Source organism: Vespula vulgaris, chromosome 17 (assembly GCF_905475345.1).
Source record: "Vespula vulgaris chromosome 17, iyVesVulg1.1, whole genome shotgun sequence".
In the NCBI taxonomy this organism is placed as follows: Eukaryota; Metazoa; Arthropoda; class Insecta; order Hymenoptera; family Vespidae; genus Vespula; species Vespula vulgaris.
The window spans coordinates 1,365,539-1,389,287 of record NC_066602.1 but is presented as its reverse complement, the minus strand read 5'-3'; the positions used below and the strand labels follow the sequence as shown (position 1 = coordinate 1,389,287).

The following is a 23,749-nucleotide window of genomic DNA, read 5'->3' as shown; positions in this document are numbered from 1 at the left end:
CATATATCCTGGTAATTTGACCATTTCTTGATTAACTAATTGTGTGGTTCTCGTGGAGGGAAAATACGTGAAAGGTAAGAAGGTAATATTAGGAAGCAAAGAAATATGACGAAAGATTTTCTCCGAATACATGTTTTTTATTATTATAGTACATGTTTTTATTATTATTAGAATAATAACAGAAATGAACTCTTCGATAATTGGAGCAATATGCATTTGTTTACAAAAAAAGATCGTAATATTTTGAGAAAATGTTTTCACGTAATATGGAAGTAGATATAAATTTCGACGAAAAAATTTTCTTACGACAGAACTGTTGACGATAAGAATTACGTAGTATTTACATGGTACGAAAATTGTGATATCATAAGAAAATTAACTACTTTCATTTCCGTTTAAAGTTCTTCGACGTGTATCTACTTAGCGAAATTGACATCCAATCTAGTTTCCAATAAATAAACATGTAAAATAGTGATAATTCATTATCAGACCTACATTTATAGTAACATCGTGTCGCAATCAACCAATGTCAGAAGATTTAAGAACACTTAATCTATGAGCAACAGCGAACGGTGTTCTTTCTTCGATTAGATTTTTCAACTTCTTCTTGAACCACTCTTCCACTTTCACGATCCAATGCGTTATATTATAAAAGAACCGGATACTTACGTGCTTCTCTCGCCAACTTGGGTTTCATATCACGTGAAAGATTTGAAAAGAATTCTCTTAGAAATAGAAATACTTTCGTCCACTTCTGATACACATTCGTTCATTTTAATTGTATAATTACCAGAAATATATCAGATGATTCCTTTTAAATGGTACAGCGGCTGCTTCTAAATGCATTTTAATTAATAATTAAAATGGTATAGGTAAAGAAAATTATTTTCATTTCTATAATATAAAATTGGAATTTTGTAATAAATGGTATACTAATGGCCACTTATAAGTTCATCCAATAGCGATGATATAAACGAATGGCTAGTGAGAATATTGAAATCGTACGAACAGATTGATTGCTTGTGAAAGTATTCTTCAGGACGTCTGAAGTATATACAGATTCACTTACATGTAATTTTTTGAAAAGTTAACGAAGGAGTGATTTCTATAGACGAGAATCATCCCTAAACTTCCTAAATTTCAAGTCTCTAGCTAACAATGTCCCCTTTCCGTTCGTTAGGTAGTTTTTTTTTTATATATCAGAAGTATATGAGAGATTAACTAGTGAATCTTACCAATTGTCTATTATGTCTAAACTATTATTCATTTTTTTTCTACTTGAAAATCTCACGTAAAAATAATTATTATGATATAATTAATTATTATCAATAATGATTGTAATTATTTACGTTACATTGAATTAATTGCTATGAAATTATTCGTTAATTCATGTAAAAATTTTTAATGTTTCCTCTTCGTACATCCAAGTTATACTTAAAATTAGTGTTATATTACTATTAGATATGAATGATACTATGTAATTCCTTTACTCAAATCTTCTCTTGTAAAAAAATTTCTTTGTCGGAAGTTATATCTACTTCCACATTCCTTGATAACATTGTTCCAAATTATTACCTTTTCTTCTTTTAAACAAATATCTATTGCTTAAGTTAACAAAGACTTCCTTTTCTTTATTACGCAATAGTAATAAAATATATGGTTTCAGATAAAATCTTTTCTCCTATTTATTTTTTTATCGTAATATTACCTTCTTCCCTTTTACGTATTTCTTCTAAGGGAGAACCTCACACTTATTTAATGATTCTGGAGGAATCATTGTTTCCATCGCAACATTTCGAGAAATACATGTTTCTTTGAAGTTTTCTATTGAAATGGTACAATAAAACAAATCAAAGAATCAAAGAATGACAATTTCTAAGCCATATGGAAAGAATATCAGTCGATTTTAGAAAAGAGAACGTGGGATGTGCTTTGACGACAGTCGGAGCCCTTTTCTGACCCGCTTAAGGAGAATAATACGAACCTGTATATATAGTGAAATTTGATAAAGTAAACAACCGATCCTAAAACTGGAGTAAGAGATTTTTAAAACTGACATCAGTCCGTATTGAAGCTTCGAGTAGATAGGTAGATCCCTGGACTAATCAGTCCGAAAATCAGAAAAATAATATTCTTCGGGTATATATCGTTTGGTGGTTTCGTAACATACAATTAGAGGTAGAAAGAAATTTTCAACGCATTCATCTACTCATTTTTTTTTTTTTTATTAGGACAATAATGAAGTGTACAAACACGACTACATTACATGATATAAGATATAAGTAGTGAAGAGCAATTCCAAAAAGACAAGTATAAATCCAGAAAAAAACGGTAACAGTGATAGTGATACCACCGTATATGAAAACAGGAAAAATCTCATAGACGATGATAAGGATGAAAATCCTGCAAAGCTTATCACAGATATCGTAGAAAATTATAAGGGATAATATCTTGTAATGAAATATGCTCTTCAATACCTACAAATTCATATAAATCAAATATCATTACAATATATTAGTTAGTTTCACGGTCACGATATATTATATTACGTAAGCCGATAGTCAACATCCGAGAGGGTGCCGAACAGACAGAGTTTTTACACTCTATGCATCTTTATTGCTTTCACAGACGAAAAGGTAGAAGATGAAATTAATTAAGACTTCTCTAACGATCTCTTTTAATTTGACATATTATGATTTCTGTTTTACTACCATATCCATATTCCATAACAGAATATTGTTACAAATGCTTCTGCTTCATTTTTATTGATCTCACCCAACCAAATATTCACATTCCATGAAACGAAATTAATTCTCTTATTAATATTCCCTCATAATAAAAATATCTTGCGGGCGTTAATATACATATTTTTAATTACTAAGTGACAAAATCAGCCAAAGATGTTGTTCATGTAAACAATATCTTTTTTGGTCATGATAAAAATAATATGATGTGTGAAGTGACCACAATGAGGAGTATCTGTTTTCTTATTATGATCCTTATACATAGTACTTTACAGGAACAAATACATTTATAAGAGAATATTTTCAAAGAATCCTACGTCAAAAACATATTCATCATCTATTATGGAATGTCAAGCAATTGACTTTCGAAGTTGTTCACCAGTGTTATCATCTAAAAAGGTTGTTATTTAATATTTTTAGTTCCTTGTTACAGTTTTTAGGCAATGACATGCCGCTTTATATTATAGCTCGAATTTAAAAAAAGGAAGAAAAGAAAAATACATATCCATATATCTTATGTGCGGACACTGAATTATATAATATCGATCGGCGGTATTTTACTATGTACAATTACCGACGGTTTCCAAAACATATTTGGTATTTCTAAGCTGTAGTAATAATCAACGTGCTGGGTTCGAAAGGAAGGCATTTCCTTTTCAAACGTGATCCGCATAATTATGTTCCATAGCGTCTTCATTACGTGGTTGCAATTAACAAGGAAGAAGAGGACGAAGAGGAGGAAGAGGACAAACATTTATAATGGTGTTCACGACGATCCTCATGGTATTGCCTCAAGGTAATCCTCAATTAAAATAGTGCTGTATTACAAAGCTTCATTCATATGGTGGTACGAGGATACGGAATATACGTTATTGAAAGGATTCAAAGTAAGTGGCTTTAGATAGAGGATATAATGGAGTGTTATGGGAAAGATTCATCGTAGGGTTGTTTGTCGTTGCAAAGGGAATCTGGATTCAAATGGAACTGAAATGGTACTCAGGCAGCTTTATCATTGAAAATGATCAAAGCTGCATATACGATCAAAGTATTCATTGTTCTTCGGGATAATAACGTTAGCCTGGACACGCTTTTAAATTATGCGTTAATATGTAGTGTACGTTTATCTCACCGTGTCATCGTTATACCGTCAGTTTATATTATTATTCAATATAATTAAAAAGAGAAGAAGTGTTTGGTTCAATGTTCCAAATTATTTGTCAGAATATTCACGTCATGTACTTAAAAATAATGTATAATGTACGTTTTTCAGAAATATAGGTATTTGGACGAACTAAATTATTACGTAGCGCAAATATCTTACGATTGAGATTTAATGAAAATGCATGCATACGTTACGTTCTTCCATACGTATCGTCGTGTACGTTCGTGTTAAACAATTTGTTATTATCTTTCTCCACACACTTACGCTCTTATATTCTCTCATCCGCGCTAGGGCATGTAAGCGGGAATATGTCCGCGGTTCTGTGGGTGTGCGTGCGTATATCTCCTCGCTTATTTTGACGAAAGGTATTTTTTCAAAAGAAGAAAGATATTTTGTCGTTCGTTCTCCTGTCATTAAACTAAGCAGGCAATGCGATAATACGATTAGCAGTATATTTCAATTAGCTATTTAGCTGCATTAATTAATTAGCAGATCGATGTACCACAACTAATTTAGTTCTTTCATACGAAGGAATACTTTTTCCGAAAAATTAATTCCCGATAGGAAAATTTCAAAGAACGATCCACTTATACTGCCAATTATCTAATATATCATATATTCCAAACTAATTAGTTCCTCGGAAAATGTTATCTTAATCGATTCGTTTATTTCTCATTACGTATAACCCAGTATAGCAACGACATACTTATATATCTAGTAACATAATATTTCTAATTTATTCAGCATTTTCCTAATGTTTTACTCGGATGATTAAATATCTCGATAAGCGTACATATAATAAACATTTACATAATATTTCCCTAACATAGTAAAGATCTATTATACTTCTTTCTAGCCATCGTTATTCGGTCAACCGATTTACATCGCACAAATCATCAGTTATAAATATTGTAGGAAGAGATTTTCCCAGAGATTACTATTCCTTTTAAATACAATATTCTGAATTCTACTTTCTTGTAATGTCAACATTCTCTTCGCACAAAATAAATAAATATGAATAATTAAATGCCAAAAAAATTTTCCTCATCGGAAAGTGGATAAACGCAATTCGATTTTTACATCGTGAAATGATCGAAAAGATATGAGTATGGAGAATCACATGGGGAATCAAATGGAGAAAAAAGAATCAAGAAGAAAAAACAGAGATAAAAGCAAACAGAAATCTTCCTTTTACGCTAATATCGATCCAGAACTGTTGGTAACATTGTGAAGAGATAATTGGGGATCGTGAAAATATGAAAAAGAGGGGATTAAACGAAACAGCGCATGCTCGAGTCAATATAAAAGATGTTAGGAGCTGTCCGCGGAAGTTGAATAAACTATTTATTCTGTTTCGAATCATCCTACAAGCATCTTCCTGGAGGTTTCAAGAGAGGGACGAATTAGAATAATATGTAAGTTCCTGTCCATCGCGATAATGTTACTTATCTGGAAGATTATAAAAAACGCGCTATCGGTTAGTGAAATCCTATTTGAATTTTATGCTACTTGATATTAACGCATTATACTATATTTTATACAATTTTGTGTTCAATACTACGATATACCGTTTTATAATATACTATAGAAAGTTGTATAGTTTATCATTTTCTTGCACTATATATTATATCTAGTAATTTGTCTTGGGTATATTATTGTATAATATTAACCAGAGGAAATATTATAATTTGCGTTATTTGAACTAAAGCTTAGTGAATTGTTTGGAATAATATAAATATCCCTTGGAATGTTAATATTTGAGTCTCCTTTTCTAATTATCGGCTTGTAAAACTGTGTTTCGATCTATCAATCGTAATGCGTTATTAAGTACTATTTGTTTTCTTACAGATAGTCCTGCAAGGCGTAATTATTAATCGAGTTAAAACTATTTGTGCTAGTACTTGGTAAGTTCATTACATTCTGTTAAAAATTAGTTTATATATTTTCTCTTTTCTTTTGAATGAAATTTATGAATGAAATTTTCTCTATTCTTTTCAGATGGTAGACTGATTCGATATATACGTAAATACATGCATATATATACACACATATATATATATTTCACCGCACTGTGTACTTTGTATGTACTAAAGTCTAATGTTCATGTTTATATTTATTTATATATTTGCCTATAAACTGATATACTCTTTATATATTTCTGAGAATCATATGGATATAGATAAATGTATAAATAAATAAGCTCATAATTTGCCTTCAATACGTATAACATAAGCAGTGCGTTGTAAAATATATATACATATATGTATGTATATATATATAGACGTATGTGTATACATATATGTCATACGAATATCAGTAAACCACGGATGTAAAATTAAAAAGAAAATTGAAAAATAAGTCAAAATAAAAAATGAAGTTAATATTAAAGAAAAAAAGAGACATCGAGAAAAGAAGCAAGCTTATATGTATTAGGTAAGTGGACTCATTCTCAATTTCATATTTTCCTATATTTGTGTATATTGGCATAGATGGATCCTCCATTTTTGATAAATACGTGCTTCTTCTAAATATGGAGACAAAATTTAACAGAAAAACAAGAAACTAAAAGCTATTCGACAAAAGTTAGAGCAATTAACATTTAATGGACACGGTAACGAGTCCAGAGCGACGAAACTCCAAGAAAGAAAAGATGATTAGCATACAAACCGTAATATCTGAAAATTGGCCGCATATTTGAAATCGATTTTGGGAATCACCCGATACATTTTTCAAGTTCTTGATAAGTAGAATCATACTTGAATTTTATAATATTTAATGCGAGGATCCATTATCATAAGATTCTGTTCCAAATTGCATGCTATACACAATAGGATAATTTTATATATCTATCTAGGAGTTTATATTACTGACGTTATGTTATGCCCTATTTTATACAAGTTCATATCCAATACTACGATAATATGTTTTATGGTAGATTATAGAAAATTGCATAGTTTCTTACTATTTTTTCATGCTATGGTTAACTGATCTTTGTTATTATTACTTACTATATTTTACCAGTGATTGATATTTTACTTGTTGCATAATTTTGAATTATTGTATAAAATTAAACTGAGAAGGAAGCGTAATTAGGGTTGTCGGGTATTTCTTTTTAGACTTTTATACGAACCAATCGAATAATCGTTTATGGATCCAACTGTTGCACACGTGTTGGATATTTCGTGATATTATTCCGTATTTGGTATTTCGGTGATACTATCGATTGACGAGTCAAACATATCAGTTGAGTTGCTTGTCTGAAACCAGTTGTATTGCTTTGCCGGTCAGTTAACCAATTAGAATAGAGATACATGATTCCATATTTTTCTAATTATAGGGTTGTCATAAAAGTGTGTTTCAATCTATGAATCGTAATGCCTCATTAAGTACTACCTGTTTTCTTACAAATAGTTCTAAAAGTTCTAATTACAAATGGAAGCAGAATTGTATTCGCTAATACTTAGTAAGTTCATTACATTCTGTTTAAAATTAATTTATATATTTTCTCTTTTATCTACTACGTTTCTGAATGGAATTTTCTTTATTCTTTTCAGTCGAAAGGCGCATTCGATACATCTATTATTATATATATGTATCGATTTATATTTATATATATGTTCACTTATGCATCTGTTTTTTCTATAATGCCTTACTTACGATGTATATATTAGAGGCAAACTACGAGCGCATATATTTATATTTTTATCTATTATTTCGTGAATTATCTGTGCCGTCTTAATAATTAAGAAGGATGTAAATAGATGGAAGTTGAAAAAGAAAATTGAAAGATAAGAAAGTGAAAATAGATATTTAAATTCAAGAAGAAAAGAAGCGAACGAGTGTGCATTAGGAAAGTGAATCAGTTGATATCGAATTCATATTTTCATATAGTTGTTTAGGATGCATCATTTGTAATTAAATTTTTGATAAATATTTACTTCTTCGGAATATGAAGACAAAATTGACCGAAAAAAAAGAATAAAATTAAAAGCTAATCGACAAAACTTGAAGCAATTTATTTTTAATCGAGGCAACATCGTGTCCAGACAAAACTCTAAGAAAGAAAAGATAATTAGCATGAACATTGGCTACATAATTGGATTCGGTAATGGGATTCGATGATATTTTTCTTTATGTTCTTGATAAGTTACATCTTATTTAAGTTTTTGAATAACCAACGCGAAGATTCATTTTCATAAGATTTTGCTCTTTATATTGCATGCTATAAACAATAGGATAATTTTATATACCTATCTATGAGTTTATATAAGTGGCGTTATGTTATGCCCTAAAAGTTCTAATTATAAATGGAGGCAGAATTATATTCGCTAATACTTCGAAAGTTATGCAGCCAATGTTCATGCTAATTATCTTTTCTTTCTTAGAGTTTTGTCTGAACACGATGTTGCCTCGATTAAAAATAAATTGCTTCAAGTTTTGTCGATTAGCTTTTAATTTTATTCTTTTTTTTTCGGTCAATTTTGTCTTCATATTCCGAAGAAGTAAATATTTATCAAAAATTTAATTACAAATAATCCATCCTAAACAACTATATGAAAATATGAATTCGATATCAACTGATTCACTTTCCTAATGCACACTCGTTCGCTTCTTTTCTTCTTGAATTTAAATATCTATTTTCACTTTCTTATCTTTCAATTTTCTTTTTCAACTTCCATCTATTTACATCCTTCTTAATTATTAAGACGGCACAGATAATTCACGAAATAATAGATAAAAATATAAATATATGCGCTCGTAGTTTGCCTCTAATATATACATCGTAAGTAAGGCATTATAGAAAAAACAGATGGATAAGTGAACATATATATAAATATAAATCGATACATATATATAATAATAGATGTATCGAATGCGCCTTTCGACTGAAAAGAATAAAGAAAATTCCATTCAGAAACGTAGTAGATAAAAGAGAAAATATTTATAATAATTTTAAACAGAATGTAATGAACTTCCTAAGTATTAGCGAATATAAATCTGCCTCCATTTATAATTAGAACTTTTAGGGCATAACATAACGCCATTAACATAAACTCATAGATAGATATATAAAATTATCCTATTGCCTATAGCATGCAATATAAAGAACAAAATCTTATGAAAATGATTTCAATACAAGTTCATATCTAATACTACGATATATTGTTTTATAGAAGATTATAGAAAATTGCGTAGTTTCTTATTATTTTTTAATGCTGTGGTTAATTTATTTTTATTATTATTATATACTATATTTTACCAGTGATTGATATTTTACTTGTAGCATAATTTTGAATTATTTTATAAAATTAAAACGAGGAGGAAGCGTAATAAGGGTTATCGGAATTAGGATATTTCATTTTAGACATTTATACGAACCAATCGGATAATCGTATATGGAGCCAACTGTTGCACATGTGCTTGGTATCTCGCGTTACTACTCCGTATTTCCTGTCTCAGTGGTACTACCTGTTGACGAGTCCAACAAACTAAGTGGTTTGCCAGGAATAGAATATACTCGTCCTAGCCATTAATATTCCTCTTTAATACTTGTCTGAAACTAGTAATTGCTTGTTTGCCGGGCAGCTAATCAATTAGAATAGAGATGCATGAGTCCATGATAAGAATACAAAGAGATGAACGTAGAGACGAGTTGTCTTCGAGACACATATCCGGTTTCGTTTGCTTTTGCGATCAAACCTATTAGTTTTTGTTTTTCATCCATTTGATTGAAACGAAAGTTCATTTGAGAATGTTTTAAGGAGATTCTGACATTTTTTCTGATAAAAATAAAATTCTGAATATGGATCCTAATTTTTAAATAAATAATTAGGATGCTGAGAAAATATAGTAAAAGATTAATTGAACATTTTTCATATTTTCAGAAAACTCTGAAGTGTGTTTAACAGAATAAAATATCAAGAGGATAGAAATATACACGTCCAGGAGAGTCGAGCACATAATTCAAGGAACCATTAAAGAGGAATATTAATGGCTACGACGAGTATATTCTATTCCTGGCAATCTGCTGTAAGTAATTCTTCATTTTCTTGATTAGCGGCGAGTAATAATTATAATAGAAATATTTGTGAAAATTCTGCTTTAAATTTCTAATTTGATCGTATCATATTCTTATTGCTTTGGAGACAATGGCCATAGAAATTGGTTTCCCATATTAAGTTGCATAAAACCAAAGAACTGTAACACTTCTGATCCTGATGATATAGACGTCCGTGTATTATAAAGGAAACTTTTTTATATAATTATAATTATATTATATTTTATTTTATATAATTTTCTACTAATAGAAACAAAAAGCAATGAAGTGTGTAAAAGAAGAAAGCTTGTCATAAATATCTAATCTATATATCAATCTATCGTAATCATTGAAATGCATTAAAAGATGTTGATCCTCAATCTTGTAGGCATCTATGCAAATTCTCGGAAGACTCAAATGAAAAACAATATGCAATCAACTTAAAAATGACTACCGAAGATAGCTCTATGTCCCTCTATTAATAATTACGTCTTTTGCAACTGACTGTATAAAAAAATAACCCTCGACCAAACATTCAGGTTGATAGGTCGAAACAAAATATTCAAATATGAGAGCATCTTGTTTAAATTGATATGTATGATACACAATCGATTATCGCGACTGATTGGTGGCTTATATATTATTTTGGATTTTCTTTCATTTGAGTCTTCCGAGAATTTGCATTGAAGCCTACAAGATTGAGGATCAACATCTTGTAATGCATTCCAATAGATACGATAGATTAATATATAGATAGATTTAACGCGATAGATTGAAATATTTAATAAATTTATTTCTACTATTTTTCCTACTCATTTTTTCTACTCTTTTTATTATTAATTCGAAACTATCGTAGAGGATAATTCTTTTTTTAATTTTCATTCATGCGTTTCTTTTTGATTATTTCTCTGCCTTTGTATCCTCCTATGAATCATTCTGCATATTCATATCCTTTCGATCATTTTACTTTGTAAATATCTAATTTTGTTTATCCCGTTTTGGGGCAGTGACCTTTTTGTGGTATTTGGTTATTCAAATTTATTTATTTTTCGTAAAGAGAATATTGACATTACCAAGAAAGTAGAATCAGAAAATTCTATTCAGAAGGAAAGATTATTTCATGGAAAGGCTATCTTCCTAAAACATTTATAATTTATACTTTTATATTTTATGAAGAAGAAGTACGTTCACAACGGTCTGGATGCTTATCTAGCCTGCTTAAAGAGAGCGATGAATTTTTTAGCGATTGTTTGTAATAGTACATGAGTATGCCTCGTACGATATAGTGATATTTGATGAAGTAAACGAGTATTCATAAAACAGGAGGGAAAGAGATTTTCAAAGCTGAGCTCACTTCGTATTGAAACTTCGAGTAGTATAAATAGATCCCTCGACTAATTAGTCAGGAAACCAGGAAAGTATTATATTATTGTTATGTATCATTCCGTGATGTCGTAATATACAATTTGAGACTACCAATCCATTTACTTACTTATTTCTTTTTCATTAAGAGAATCGCAAAATTTCCAAACACGAGTGAGTTTCGTGCTATAAGTAATACCGAAGAGGAATTCCATTTACACGGTGAGAAAAAAATGAATATTAATTCGGAAGAAAACGATAGAAGTGATAGTGATGACATCCAACAAGAAAACGGAGAGATCTCATACATAACGCGAGGGATGATAATGTTGGAAAAGAATCGTGAAAAATTATAAAGGACAAAATTTTGCTCTTTTTTGCAAAAATATATGATCCTTCACGTCTACAAATTTCCCTGTTAACGAGTATTGATCGGAATTTAACGATCTGTGCGTACGCAAAACCTTCCCGCGTACCTATCGTCAAGCACCATGATATTAAACGATGCATTGTTGTTCCTCTCCGTGCGCGCTTTTCAAGTGCAGCTCGAATGGACGGGAATAAGTGGGCGTTTCTGCGTACATCACTTCTCTTATTTTAAAAACAAGAAAGGTATTTTTTCATGAGTTTCCCTCTCATCAAACGAAGCAGACAATTCGATAATAAGATTAGCTGTATAATTCAATTATCCATTTAGCTATATCATGCAGTTACCTGGATAATTTGGACGTCAATGTACCACGACTGATTTAATTTTTCTATATGAACCGAAACACTTTCCTAGAAATTTACTCCCTATTAAAGAATGCAAAAAAATAATCCTAATTATCTAATGTTTCGTATATTATGTTCCAAATCAAATTGTTCCTAAGAAAATAATCCATTACTCTGCAAAATAAGTAATCGTGCTATCAAACGATGAATCTAAATAGGTAATGTAATTATAGAGCTAATCTCCAATTATATGAAGGTAAAATAGGGGTTGTTCGCATAAACGCACGCAGGACCGCTCACTCATCCCCGGCTACTCGAACCGCCGCAGATAGCCGTGCACTTGAGGGAGATAATACCGAAAGGTTTGAAACGAAGGTATTTCTCGATAATTATGGGAGAACGTATTAAAAACAGATACTTTGTGCTACCGAATTCTTCGTCCAAATTTCAATATTTAAGAAAAACGCTAATTAAATATTACGAATATTCTTTAAGTACATGTCGTGAGTGTTATGAGAAATAATATCAAATACAGAATTCAGCATTTCTCCTTTCTTAATAATATCGAATGCTTACTTAATTTGAATCGATGGAATAAAAATCACGTGAACGTGGATTTTCCATTTCACGTATAATTTAAAAGTATTTCCCTGTTAACAGTGAATCCTTTGATCGTCCCTGTATGTTAAATTATTATGTATGATATACTTCCCTCAGTTTCATTTCAATTCCTATTTGATCCTGGCCCTGCGTGGAAGGTCGACAAATCGATCTCAGTACAGTCGCTTATAGCCTACAGCTAAAGCCGCTCACGTTTGGATCCTTTGAAGAAGGTAAATCCCAACCATTTCCTCGTACCACCGTTCCAAACTTTATAAAACAATGCCATATTGGTTTTTCCAAATTTCGTCGGAAAGACACAAATGTTCTTTTTCCTTTTTCCGTTTCCTAGGTATTCTCAATCACATAATGCACGCAAGAGCAGTAGCTAATGATGTTCCTTCTTCAGTTCGAATTTCCAACTTCTTGGACCACTCTTCTGCTTTCACGATTCAATGCACTATATTATAAAAGACGAAATTAATATAGAAAAGTGGATAAGATACGTGGCTAGTAACTTACATCTGATATTTTCGTACCTCGTGTATTAAAATTCAATATTGATGTCGATGGTTGCTATAGTAATGCTATAGCAATAGAAACATGTTGTTTCCATAAACCAGATAATTAGGTGATTCCCTCACTAACTTGCCTACCAGATCATTTGGAAGATTTGTAATAAATTCGTGAGCAGCATCAGCTTCCTCCTCTGCTTTTATGATCTGACACATTAAATTACGAATGACATGTAACGCAAAATTCCTTGAAAAAATATTAAAACTTTTATTCCTATATTATTACTTACCTCCTCTCTTTCATGGAGCATCTTGCTTCCCATATATATAATATTTTTCATTACATTAGTTAATAAATATGTAGGTTCCTGATTTATATACACTACTACAATATTCGGGATAGCTATAGTTAAGAGACCTAATGTCCCTCTCATCAAGAGAAATACTCGCGTCGTCATCATAAAATCTGTGAAAATTTAGTAACTGATTATAAAACGTACCTATGATACAGATCTTTTATTTCATATTATACTTTCGAATAAAAAATTTATATCTTATCTCCAAAATATCTTACCATTCGATAAATACAACATTGATTGATCGACCATTTAAATATAAGATTAAAAAGGAAAACGGTTTCATTTCTTAATCTGTTTGATGGTCCGACATTCATGCTATCCATAAACGACCTATCGTCGGATATACGGAAGAGCAAGGACTGCCAAAGTAAATGTGTTTCATTTCGAATGTCGAATATTTAATAATCATGCAGTCAATTGTGCAGCTTTGCAATATTTCTAAGCTATTGAAACTGCTTTCGCTTTCGTTTAACCTGGTATATCTCTGAAATAATTTACAATTTGTAGATTAGTGAAGACAGGATAGACGTTCAATTGTTCATTGAAATTGTCGAGTCATCATAGGTAAATCGGGTCACGCGCTTCTTAGCGATATAAAGTATCTTTTCCGAGAAGCAACAAAATAATAATTAGGATGATATTGATGAAGAAAATTAGTTTCATTTCCATAATATAGAATTGAAATGTTATAACAAATCACATATTAATGACTCCTGACAAGTTTACCTTATACCGATAACGAACAAAAGACTAGTGAAAACGAAAAAATTGTACCGTTTGGATTGCTTGTAAGTTTCCCTTGGGACGAATGAAGTATTATATAGACGTATAGACGCTATTATTTGTCACTTACTTGCGTATTACTCGATCAAAAATTATTGAAAGGATGACTTCCGCAGAGGAGTTCCTCCACCAGACTGCCTCGTCGGATGACCGAGCTGATCTGCAAGGCAGGGCTCGATGGTAGGAGCCATTACATTTTATGCAAGGTAATCAATACCGCGTACTACGCAACAGAAAGAACCGAAATGTCGTGGGACTGAAGGAAGTAATTTCACTATGAACTCGCATTAACTGGACAAATTATTTTCTTTTTTTTTGTTTCTGGTTTCTTTTTCATTCCTGTTCTTTACAATTTACAATTTTGAAATTGACTAAAGAATATTTATAATCGACTATTATTATTTTTCCCATTTTTATCGTTTAAAATATTTAGAAATAAATGTTAATATCGAGCAAGAAATATTGCTTGAAAATTTGTTTCTTAATATTACTAATTCTCTTTGCGTTATTTAAGTTAACAAGCTTCTCTCTTTCTTTATTACACAGTGCCAAAAAATATGGATTCAGAGAAAATCATTGGCTATATTTATTTTCCTTTTCGCGTAATTCATTTGAATGGGCTTTACGCAGTTCAATCGACACTTCATATTCCGCGGTTGAAAGAGCTGAACATGATGTGAGTGGGGAGAACCGGATTTGTCCACCAATCCCTCTTAAGCCGACTTACTGTTGCCCTTTGCTGCGAACTACCATATGAAATAATCCACATTGTATAATTGCATAGTGTAATAACGCTTTCGCTTCAATTAATTCATCGCGCCCTATTAATGGATAATATTAAATGAAAAGGAATTAATTTTATTGCTGAAATTTTCTCATAATTACAATATCTTGTGAACGTTATTACCTACATTTTGAATTTTCATTTGTCAAACGTCGACCAAAAATTTTATTTATTCAAATAATATTTTTTTTTTCAATTTTCTTTGCATAATATAAATTATATAATCGGCGAAGTGATCAACATCAGAAGTATCTAATCGTCTTTTGAAATTTTCAATTTTTCCTTAAAATTCATCGACAGTGACATAATACTTTACATTATACGTCGAATTTTTTTTGTCAGTCTATTTTAATTGATTAACTGACCGATAAGCAAGCAATTCAGCTAGTATCACTCAAGAAAATCAACGAGTCTGTCGGACTCGTCACTAAGTAGTATCATAGGGATCGCAAACACGCAATAATATCATGTAGTAGCCAACAGCTGTACAAATTGGCTCTATATACGATTATACGATATAATCGTATAAACGTCTAAACAAAAATATCCTATATCCGATAACTCCAATTGTACTTTCTTCTTTGTTCAATATTATACAATAGTATACCGAAGAGAAATTGCACAGTGTAAAATATAGTGCAAAATAATAATAAAAAACTATACAACTTTCCAATACTATGGTCTATAATGTAGCATCGCGAATATAGGTCATAGATATGTATACAGAATTATGCGTTTGTATATAATATGTTAATAAAAAAAAAAATAATAATAAATGAAAATGAATTTTTGCGTTAATCTTAAACGGTATAAAATTCAAATATGATTTATCTATCCGAGAGCATAAAATGATATAAATGATTTCCATTATGGCGACTAATTGGGAGCTCATTTTTTATTCTGGATCACCCCTCTTAAGAAACTCTTAGAAACTTGCCTGAATGAAGATTTCGACTCCATTCAGAATAAATAGCTTATTCAACTACTGCATATAGGTAGTAAGCTCTCTAATTGTTGGAGCGTGTACTGTTTCCACTCGCTTTTTTTCGTGTATTAAAGAGGGTATCATCCCTAGTAATCCCTTCGAAATGTTCCTAATAATTTCGGATCCTTACTACCGTAAAGGGGAGATCTCTTTTACGTATTATCCTTCTTTTCTCCTTTTGATTCTTTTTTCTTCTTTTGATCCCCCCTATTCCTTTTAATCATTATACGTTGTTAAATCTAATGTTACATATCTCCTTTTCGAATTTAAAGAACTGTATACCGAAGGAGGGCTAATTTCATGAAAAGGCTCTCTTTCTACACCATTTATAACTTATGTGTTGATATAATAATAATAACATTAATAAGTATAATGAATCTCTATTGTACTGGGGCAATTATTATATCAATGTTAGATTATATATGCGCTTATTGAGAATTTGAAACATTCAGTTAATATATTCGGAAAATACGAATATCATGTTACTAGAAATAGAATATAATCTCTGTTATACTCAGTTGTACGAAATAAGAAATAAAAGATTAGAGAAATATAATATTTCGCTTGGAACTAATTAGTAAGGAACATAGTATAAGAAATATTGCATAACTAGAAGTAAAATTAGATAATTTTTTAAATTCTCCAATCGGGAGTAAATTTTTAGGGAAATGTAGACGTTTCTATATCAGAACTAAATCAGTGGTAAAGTAAAGTAAAAGACTTAACAGGGTAATTAAATCATCCATCTAAGGAGATTTCTAAATTATACAGGTAATCGTATTATCCAAATGTCTGCTTGGTTTGATGAGAGGAAAACAAATGAAATAATATCTTTCTCATTTTCAAGATACGAGAGGAATCATAGGCACACACGCCCATAGCATCGCCCAATCATCCCATCTGCTTTAATACGATCCCGCACGCGCAAAAGTACGCACACGAATGGAGAGAGACCATAATAATTGTACAGTATGAAGGTATTTAACGATAAGTTTGGGAGAACGTTTCACCTGCAAATCATTTACGTCGAATCAATCGTTATAAATAAAGACAGATGTGTAAAAAAGAGATTGTTATCTTAAGTAATAGAAAAAGAACAGAAAATAATTTTACAAGAAAAATTGTGAAACAATGTTCTTTGCACCAAATTAATTCTTATTGATAAATATTCTTAACGACAAAAATAGGAAAAAACATATTTGCCAACTTTCAGAATTTTTTAATTAGTATCTAATTTCAAATTGTAAAGATAAGGAGGGGAAAAAGAAACGAAAGTAATTCATTTCCTCGTAGCTTATAACCATCTTGATTCTTTCCATATATTGATTAATCTACCCCAATTGTAACAACCCTGTGCAGAGGGCGCCCTCGTGGTCGCTCGGTTAACAACCCCAAGCGATGTGCGCTGTACATATACCGCCGTTCGGCGGACGGCGAATAAGCTGCATGTCATTCCTTCGGTGGTTATCGAACTAGTAATACGCGAGCGAGTGTGGTACAACAAATATTCGTTCGTGCATACTTCATACGTTTCAGAGATCCGTTATACAAGTAATTCAGGCGGTGGAAACAATTTCTTCATTCTTACTAGTCATTTGCTTATACTATCAATGTAAAGTAAATTTGTTGGTAGTCATGAGTTTTTGATTTATTATAAAATTTCAAGTATACCTTATGGAAATGAAAGTATTTTCGTGATCAATACTATCTAAACTATTGTTTGCTGCATTTCGGAAAAGGTACTTTATATCGCTTAAAAGGATGTAGCAAAATTTATTTTTGAGTTAGATGAACTATTGCAATTATATGCAATTAGATGAACAATTGAATGGCTACCGTAAGTCTTAAATAATCTACGAATTTTATATTGTTTCAGAAATATACTAAACTAACCGAAGACGAAAGCAGTTCCAATAGCTTGGATGTATTGCAAAGGAGCCGAACTGACTTATATTTGAATTGTAATTCCAAAGAAGAACAACGCTCCACCAGATAATAAAACATTGCACATCCGAAGTGAAACACATTTCCGTTGACACTTTCTGTTCCTCCGTACATCCGACGATACGTCTTGCATGGATAGTACAAATGCCAGACCATCAACGAGATTAATATATGGAAACATTTTCCTTTTTACATTTATGTTTAAATGGAAAATCAATCAATGCTGTGTTTATTTAATGGTAAGATGTTTTAGAGGTAAGATAAATTTTTTATTCTAAAATGTAATGTGGAATGTAAAATCTATATCATATCTATTTATTTTATAATAATTTATTGAATATTTTCGTAGATTATATGCAGTCGAAGAAAGTATTATTATTTATAAGTGAATTTATCTCAAATATTCTAAATGGTATGAATCCCAAATTGGAGTAATTATCCGGTAACTTCTATAATATGGAAATGGAATTTTCTAATAAATCTTATACAAATATAGTGCTAAATTTAAAGAATATTAATGGAATAATAGAATGATCAGTGATAAAGGGTGTTTCAATCGTTTCTCTTATTTGTAAAGCTGTTGTTTGGCACGTATGATAGCTAGGGATTATTTCGCGTATGAGACGCACTTGCGTATTACTGGGTCGAAAATCACGGAAGGAATGACTTAACCTAGTTTTATTAGTCCCATGTTAGCAGGATAGAAGACCAAGCTTCGTAAAATCTAATTCCCTAACTAGAACGCATGGGGATAAATAATTTCCCCTCTCCTATAGTTATGTAATTATATGTATATATATTCTATGTTCACGCGAAATGATCTGTGTAATATATCTTGGAATTTCCTAATGAGAATCTTACAATAATTCGTCTATTTTTTAATTGAAATAATCATATAAAACTGTAATTATTTATGATATAATTAACTATTATAATAATAATTATTGTAATTATCAAGACTAATTAATCGAATATTCATATAGGAAATTCGTACTGTTACTTCTTTCGTAAGTCTACCTTATACTTACTAGTTATATTTAATAGATTAAATGTTTATTTATTGGAAAAGAGATTGGATTACAATCTCGCTAAGTAGATACATGTCGAAGAACTTTAAACGGAAATGAAAGTAGCAAATTTTCTTACTGTAAATAAGAAATTATTCTTCGAAGAAAATGTACATTGGATTAAATTTTTTTCGAATTTAAGTTTACCGTAATATATCGAAGTAAAGAACGAACATTTTCTTATAAAGACAAATACATGGCAGTATACACTCCTTAAATGGGGATTATATGGAAGTTTATCTCAATTAGCTGTTATACTACATTTATATACACATACTATGTGTGCTTAATGAGTACCGTAACTTCATAATACATATCATAATACTTTCGCTATAATTTGATATATTTCAATCGTATAACTACCGAAAATAAATAAGATGAAGCCTTTTAAATGCTACAGCAACTATTCCTAAACGCAACAAAATAATAATTAAAATGCTATGAATCAAGAGAATCAATTTCATTTCTATGATATAGAAATGAAATTTTCTACTGAATCTAATCGTGTTTAAACCGTTAGTATTATTTGTAAAGCTGTTCTTTGGTACGTATGACAACTAGGGATTATTTCGCGTATGAGACACACTTGCTGGGTCGGAAAATCCCATGTCGTCACGTTAGAAGACCAAGCATTCTAGATTCTAATCCTCTAACTAGAACGCATGGGGATAAATATTTCCCCTCTCCTATAGTTACGTAATTATATTTGTATCTTTATGTAAATATTGTACTCTATGTCTTTCGTTACATTTATGGTTTCCTAATATTACCTTCCCCTCTTTCCCGTGTTTCCCCACCGAGAGAACCACTGAGTTAGTTAATAAAGAAATGGTCAAATAAACAAATTATATAAAAAGTATATCAGTCGATTTTACGAAGAAGTTCGTTCACAATGGTCTGAAAGCTTCTTTCAACCACTTAAAGAGAGTTTATACAATTTGAGACTACCAAGCTTTTAATTACCCATTTCTTTTTCATTAAGAGAATGGCAAAATTTCCAAACATGAGTTAGTTTCGTGTCATAAGTAATATCGAAGGAGAATTTTGGATTCAAGACAAATATTAATACAGACATGTTAGAAAAAAAAATATTAATCGGGAAAAAATATAAAAAATATAAAACGACAGCAGTAATACTGATGTCATGTAATAATAAAACGGAAAGACCTCACACATAATGCGAGGGATGATAATGTTGGAAAAGAATTGATTCAACATTTATCGCACATATCATAGAAAATTATAATGGACAAAACTGTGATTTTTTTTTGCAAAACTATATGATCCTCCTTGTCTACAAATTTCCTTGTTAATGGGTATCGATCGGCATTTAACGATTTGCTCGTTGAGGATTACCTTCTCTCCTACCTTTCGTCCAGCACCATCATATTGAACGATTTATTACTACCTCTCTCCGTGCCCATGCGCGTTTACGTGCTCCAGTCAAGTGGACGGAAATGAGTGTGCGTGTTGCGTACATCTCCACTCATATTTTGAAAACAAGGATGGTATTTTTTCATTAGTTCTCCTCTCATCAAACCAAGCAGAATGCGATAATACGATTAGCGGTATAACTCAATTATCTATTTAGCTGTATGATTTAATTTGTCTTTTGCTGATCGATATACCACGGCTGATATGATTCTTCCATATGAACGGGTAAATTGTTCTAGAAAGTTACTCCCTATTGGAGAATGCAAAACAATAATCCCATTATACTTCTAATTACCCAATATTTCGTATATCATGTTCCAAATCAATTGGTTCCTAAGAATATAGGCTATTGCCATATTCAAGCAAGCGTGCTATCAAACAATGAAGCTAAATAGGCAACTGAATAATACAGCCAATCTCCTATTGTTCGCTTGGTCTGATGACAGGAAAATAAATGAAAAAATACTTTCCTTATTGTCAAAATAAGACAGGAGTTCTACGTACACACGCACACTCAATGCCAACCACTCGACCTTACGCGGATAGACGCGCACCAGAGCACACGTACATGGAGAGAGATAATGGAGAAAGGTTTAAACGAAGGTACTTGACGATAAATATGGGAGAACGTATTACGGACATCCACTATAACGAAATTCCTTTCATAACATACTAAATGGGTAATTAGCGCTACGCACCCAATTATTTCGTCCAAATTTCAATATTTAAGAAAAACGCTAATTAAATATTACGAATATCTTTTAAGTATATGTTGCGAATGTTACGGCAAACAGTTTGAAATATAGAATTCAATACTTCTCCCATTTAATTATTTCGAATTGTTACTTAATTTAAATCGATGGAATAACAATGACGTGACGTGGACTTTCTATTTCACGTTTACTTTAAAAGTATTCCCCTGCTAATGGTATTACTTTGAAAAAAGATGAATCTTTTGATCGTCCCTGTCTGTTCAATTATTTTGTATTATAAACCTCCCTCAGTTTAATTTTAATTCCCCTTTGACCCTTACCTCGCATGGAACGTCGGACGGCTCTTCGACAAAGCTTTTTGAACACAATCGCTTATACCCTCCAGCTAAAGCCGCTCATAGTTAGATGCTTTGAAAAAGGTAAGTCCTTCCCATTTCCTCGTACCCTTGTTCCAAGCTTCATAAAACATTGCCATATTGGGCTTTAGAAACTTCGTCGTCAAGCACGTATGTCTTTTCTTCTTTTTCCTCTTCCTAGGTATTCACAATCACATAATGCATACATGGACAATAGCTAATGATATTCCTTCCTTTGTTAGAATTTTCAATTGTCTCTTGAAACATGCTTCTGCTTCAATATGCTTCAATAATGCTAATCAACAGAAATATTCTCGTTGCCAAGATAAAATCTCTGTAAAAATTCAATAAGTTATTATAAAATATACCTATGATACAGATTTTATATTCCATATTACACTTTAAAATAAAAAATTTATATATTATCTCTAAAATATCTTAACATTCGATAAAGACAGCACTGATTGATTTACCATTTAAATATAAGTCTGAAGAGGTAAACGTTTCCATTTCCTACGCTCGTTGACTTTCGGACATTTCTACTAGCCAAGTAAAACGAATCGTCGGATGTGAGGAAGAACAGGAAGTACCAATTGAAGAGTGTATCATTTTGGATGTCAAATGTTTAATGATCACATTGGGCTTAGTTGAAATCTATATATCTTCTTTGGACGTAATTAGAATCCAGATATCGTTCAATACGGATCCTCTGCAATACTTCCCAGAAATTGGAATTGCTTTTGCCTTAGGTTAGTCTCGTATACCTCTGACATAATTTAAATTTCGTAAATTAGTTAAGACTTAGGATAGACGTTCAATTGTTCACTTAAATTATGCAGTCATCAAAGGCAAATCGGGTTACGCCCATTTAAGACAGATATAGCATCCTCTCAGAAAAGCAACAAAATAATAATTAGGATGGCATAGATTACGTTAATTTCATTACCACAATAGAACTGAAATTTGATAATAAATTATATACTAATGACTACTGATAAATTTACTTTATATCGATAACGAACAAAAGACTAGTGAGAATGAAGGAATTGTTAGTACTGTTTGAACTGCTTGTAAGTTTCTTTTGAGACGTAAGAAATATATACGCGATCATTCTATCATTTACTTGCGTATTACTCCTTCAAAAATTATTGAGAAGATGACTTCTGCGGGAGAGTTTCTTCCGCAAATCGCCATCTTGGATGACCTAGCTAATTTCCGAGGCGTGGCTCGGTGGAAAGAGATTTACATTCTATGCAGTTAATCAATACCACGTATTATGTCAAAGAAAGAGCCGAAATGTCGTGGGTGGGAAGTAAGTAAGCAAAACTTCTCAATGATACTCCCATTAACTGGAGAAATTATTTTCCTTTTTTGTTTCTGGTCTTTTCTTTGTTTCATACCTTCTGTTCTTTACAATTTGCAACTAGAAATTAACTAAAGAATTTTGATAATCGACTATTAATATTTTTCCCAGTTTTATCGTTTAAAATATTTAAAAATACATATTAATGTCCAGCAAGAAATATTGCTTGAAAATTTGTTTCGTAATATTATCTTCTGTTTTATTTGTATTATTCAAGTTAACAAGCTTCTCTCTTTCTTTATTACATAGTGAAAAAGAATATAGATTTACATAAAAACATTGATTATATTTATGTTTCTTTTCGCGTTATTCTTGGGATGCGTTTTAGGCCAGTCAATCAAAACTCCTTATTCCGCGATCAAACGTTCCTCAAGAGATTGGTGTGGGGGGAGACAGGTTTGTGGACCAATCTGTTTCAATTCGACTGACTGTTCCCATTTCCTATTGACTCCCATATCTAATGATCCACTTTACACTACTGTATATTGTGATAAACGCTTCTGCTTCGATTAATTCATCGCACCGTATTAAGAGTTAATATTAACTGAAAAGGAATTAATTTTATCGTTGAAATTTTCTCATAACAAAAATATCTTGTGAGCGTTATTACCCAAATTTGTAATTTCCATCTGTCAAACGTCGGCCGAAAATGTTATTTATGCAAACAATAGTTTTTTCCGATTTCTTTTTTCCATAATAAAAATTTGTATAATCGGCGAAGTGATCAGCATGAGAAGTATCTAATCGTCCTTTGAAATTTTCAGTTTTTCGTTACATTTCATCGACAGTGCAGGATACTTCACATTATAGGCCCAATTTTAAAAAGT

General features: G+C 31.2%; 3 long non-coding RNA genes across 27 annotated transcripts in view; 2 read left to right on the top strand and 1 right to left on the bottom strand.

Annotated features, from left to right (window-relative positions):
* Window positions 1-23,749, top strand: part of LOC127070103 (uncharacterized) — a 155,141-nt gene that overhangs the window by 3,962 nt on the left and 127,430 nt on the right. For 17 of the 25 annotated variants that reach the window (XR_007784074.1, XR_007784081.1, XR_007784088.1 and 14 more), the window contains exons 7-8: window positions 3,020-6,339; window positions 9,792-9,936. This is a non-coding gene — a long non-coding RNA (uncharacterized LOC127070103). The remainder of the gene's footprint in view (window positions 1-3,019; window positions 6,340-9,791; window positions 9,937-23,749) is intronic. The other 8 variants (XR_007784080.1, XR_007784087.1, XR_007784082.1 and 5 more) reach the window with 8 other exon arrangements.
* The window catches only part of LOC127070102 (uncharacterized), a 162,445-nt gene continuing 140,902 nt past the window's right edge, over window positions 2,207-23,749 (bottom strand). The window contains exons 8-14 of the long non-coding RNA XR_007784067.1: window positions 22,033-22,325; window positions 21,524-21,893; window positions 14,347-14,436; window positions 13,709-13,977; window positions 13,425-13,600; window positions 13,159-13,341; window positions 2,207-13,079 (exon numbers count right to left, since the gene is read on the bottom strand). This is a non-coding gene — a long non-coding RNA (uncharacterized LOC127070102). The remainder of the gene's footprint in view (window positions 13,080-13,158; window positions 13,342-13,424; window positions 13,601-13,708; window positions 13,978-14,346; window positions 14,437-21,523; window positions 21,894-22,032; window positions 22,326-23,749) is intronic.
* Window positions 17,039-21,319, top strand: LOC127070132 (uncharacterized). Its single transcript, XR_007784209.1, has 3 exons — window positions 17,039-17,784; window positions 17,922-18,244; window positions 18,339-21,319. It is a non-coding gene; the product is annotated as an uncharacterized LOC127070132 (long non-coding RNA).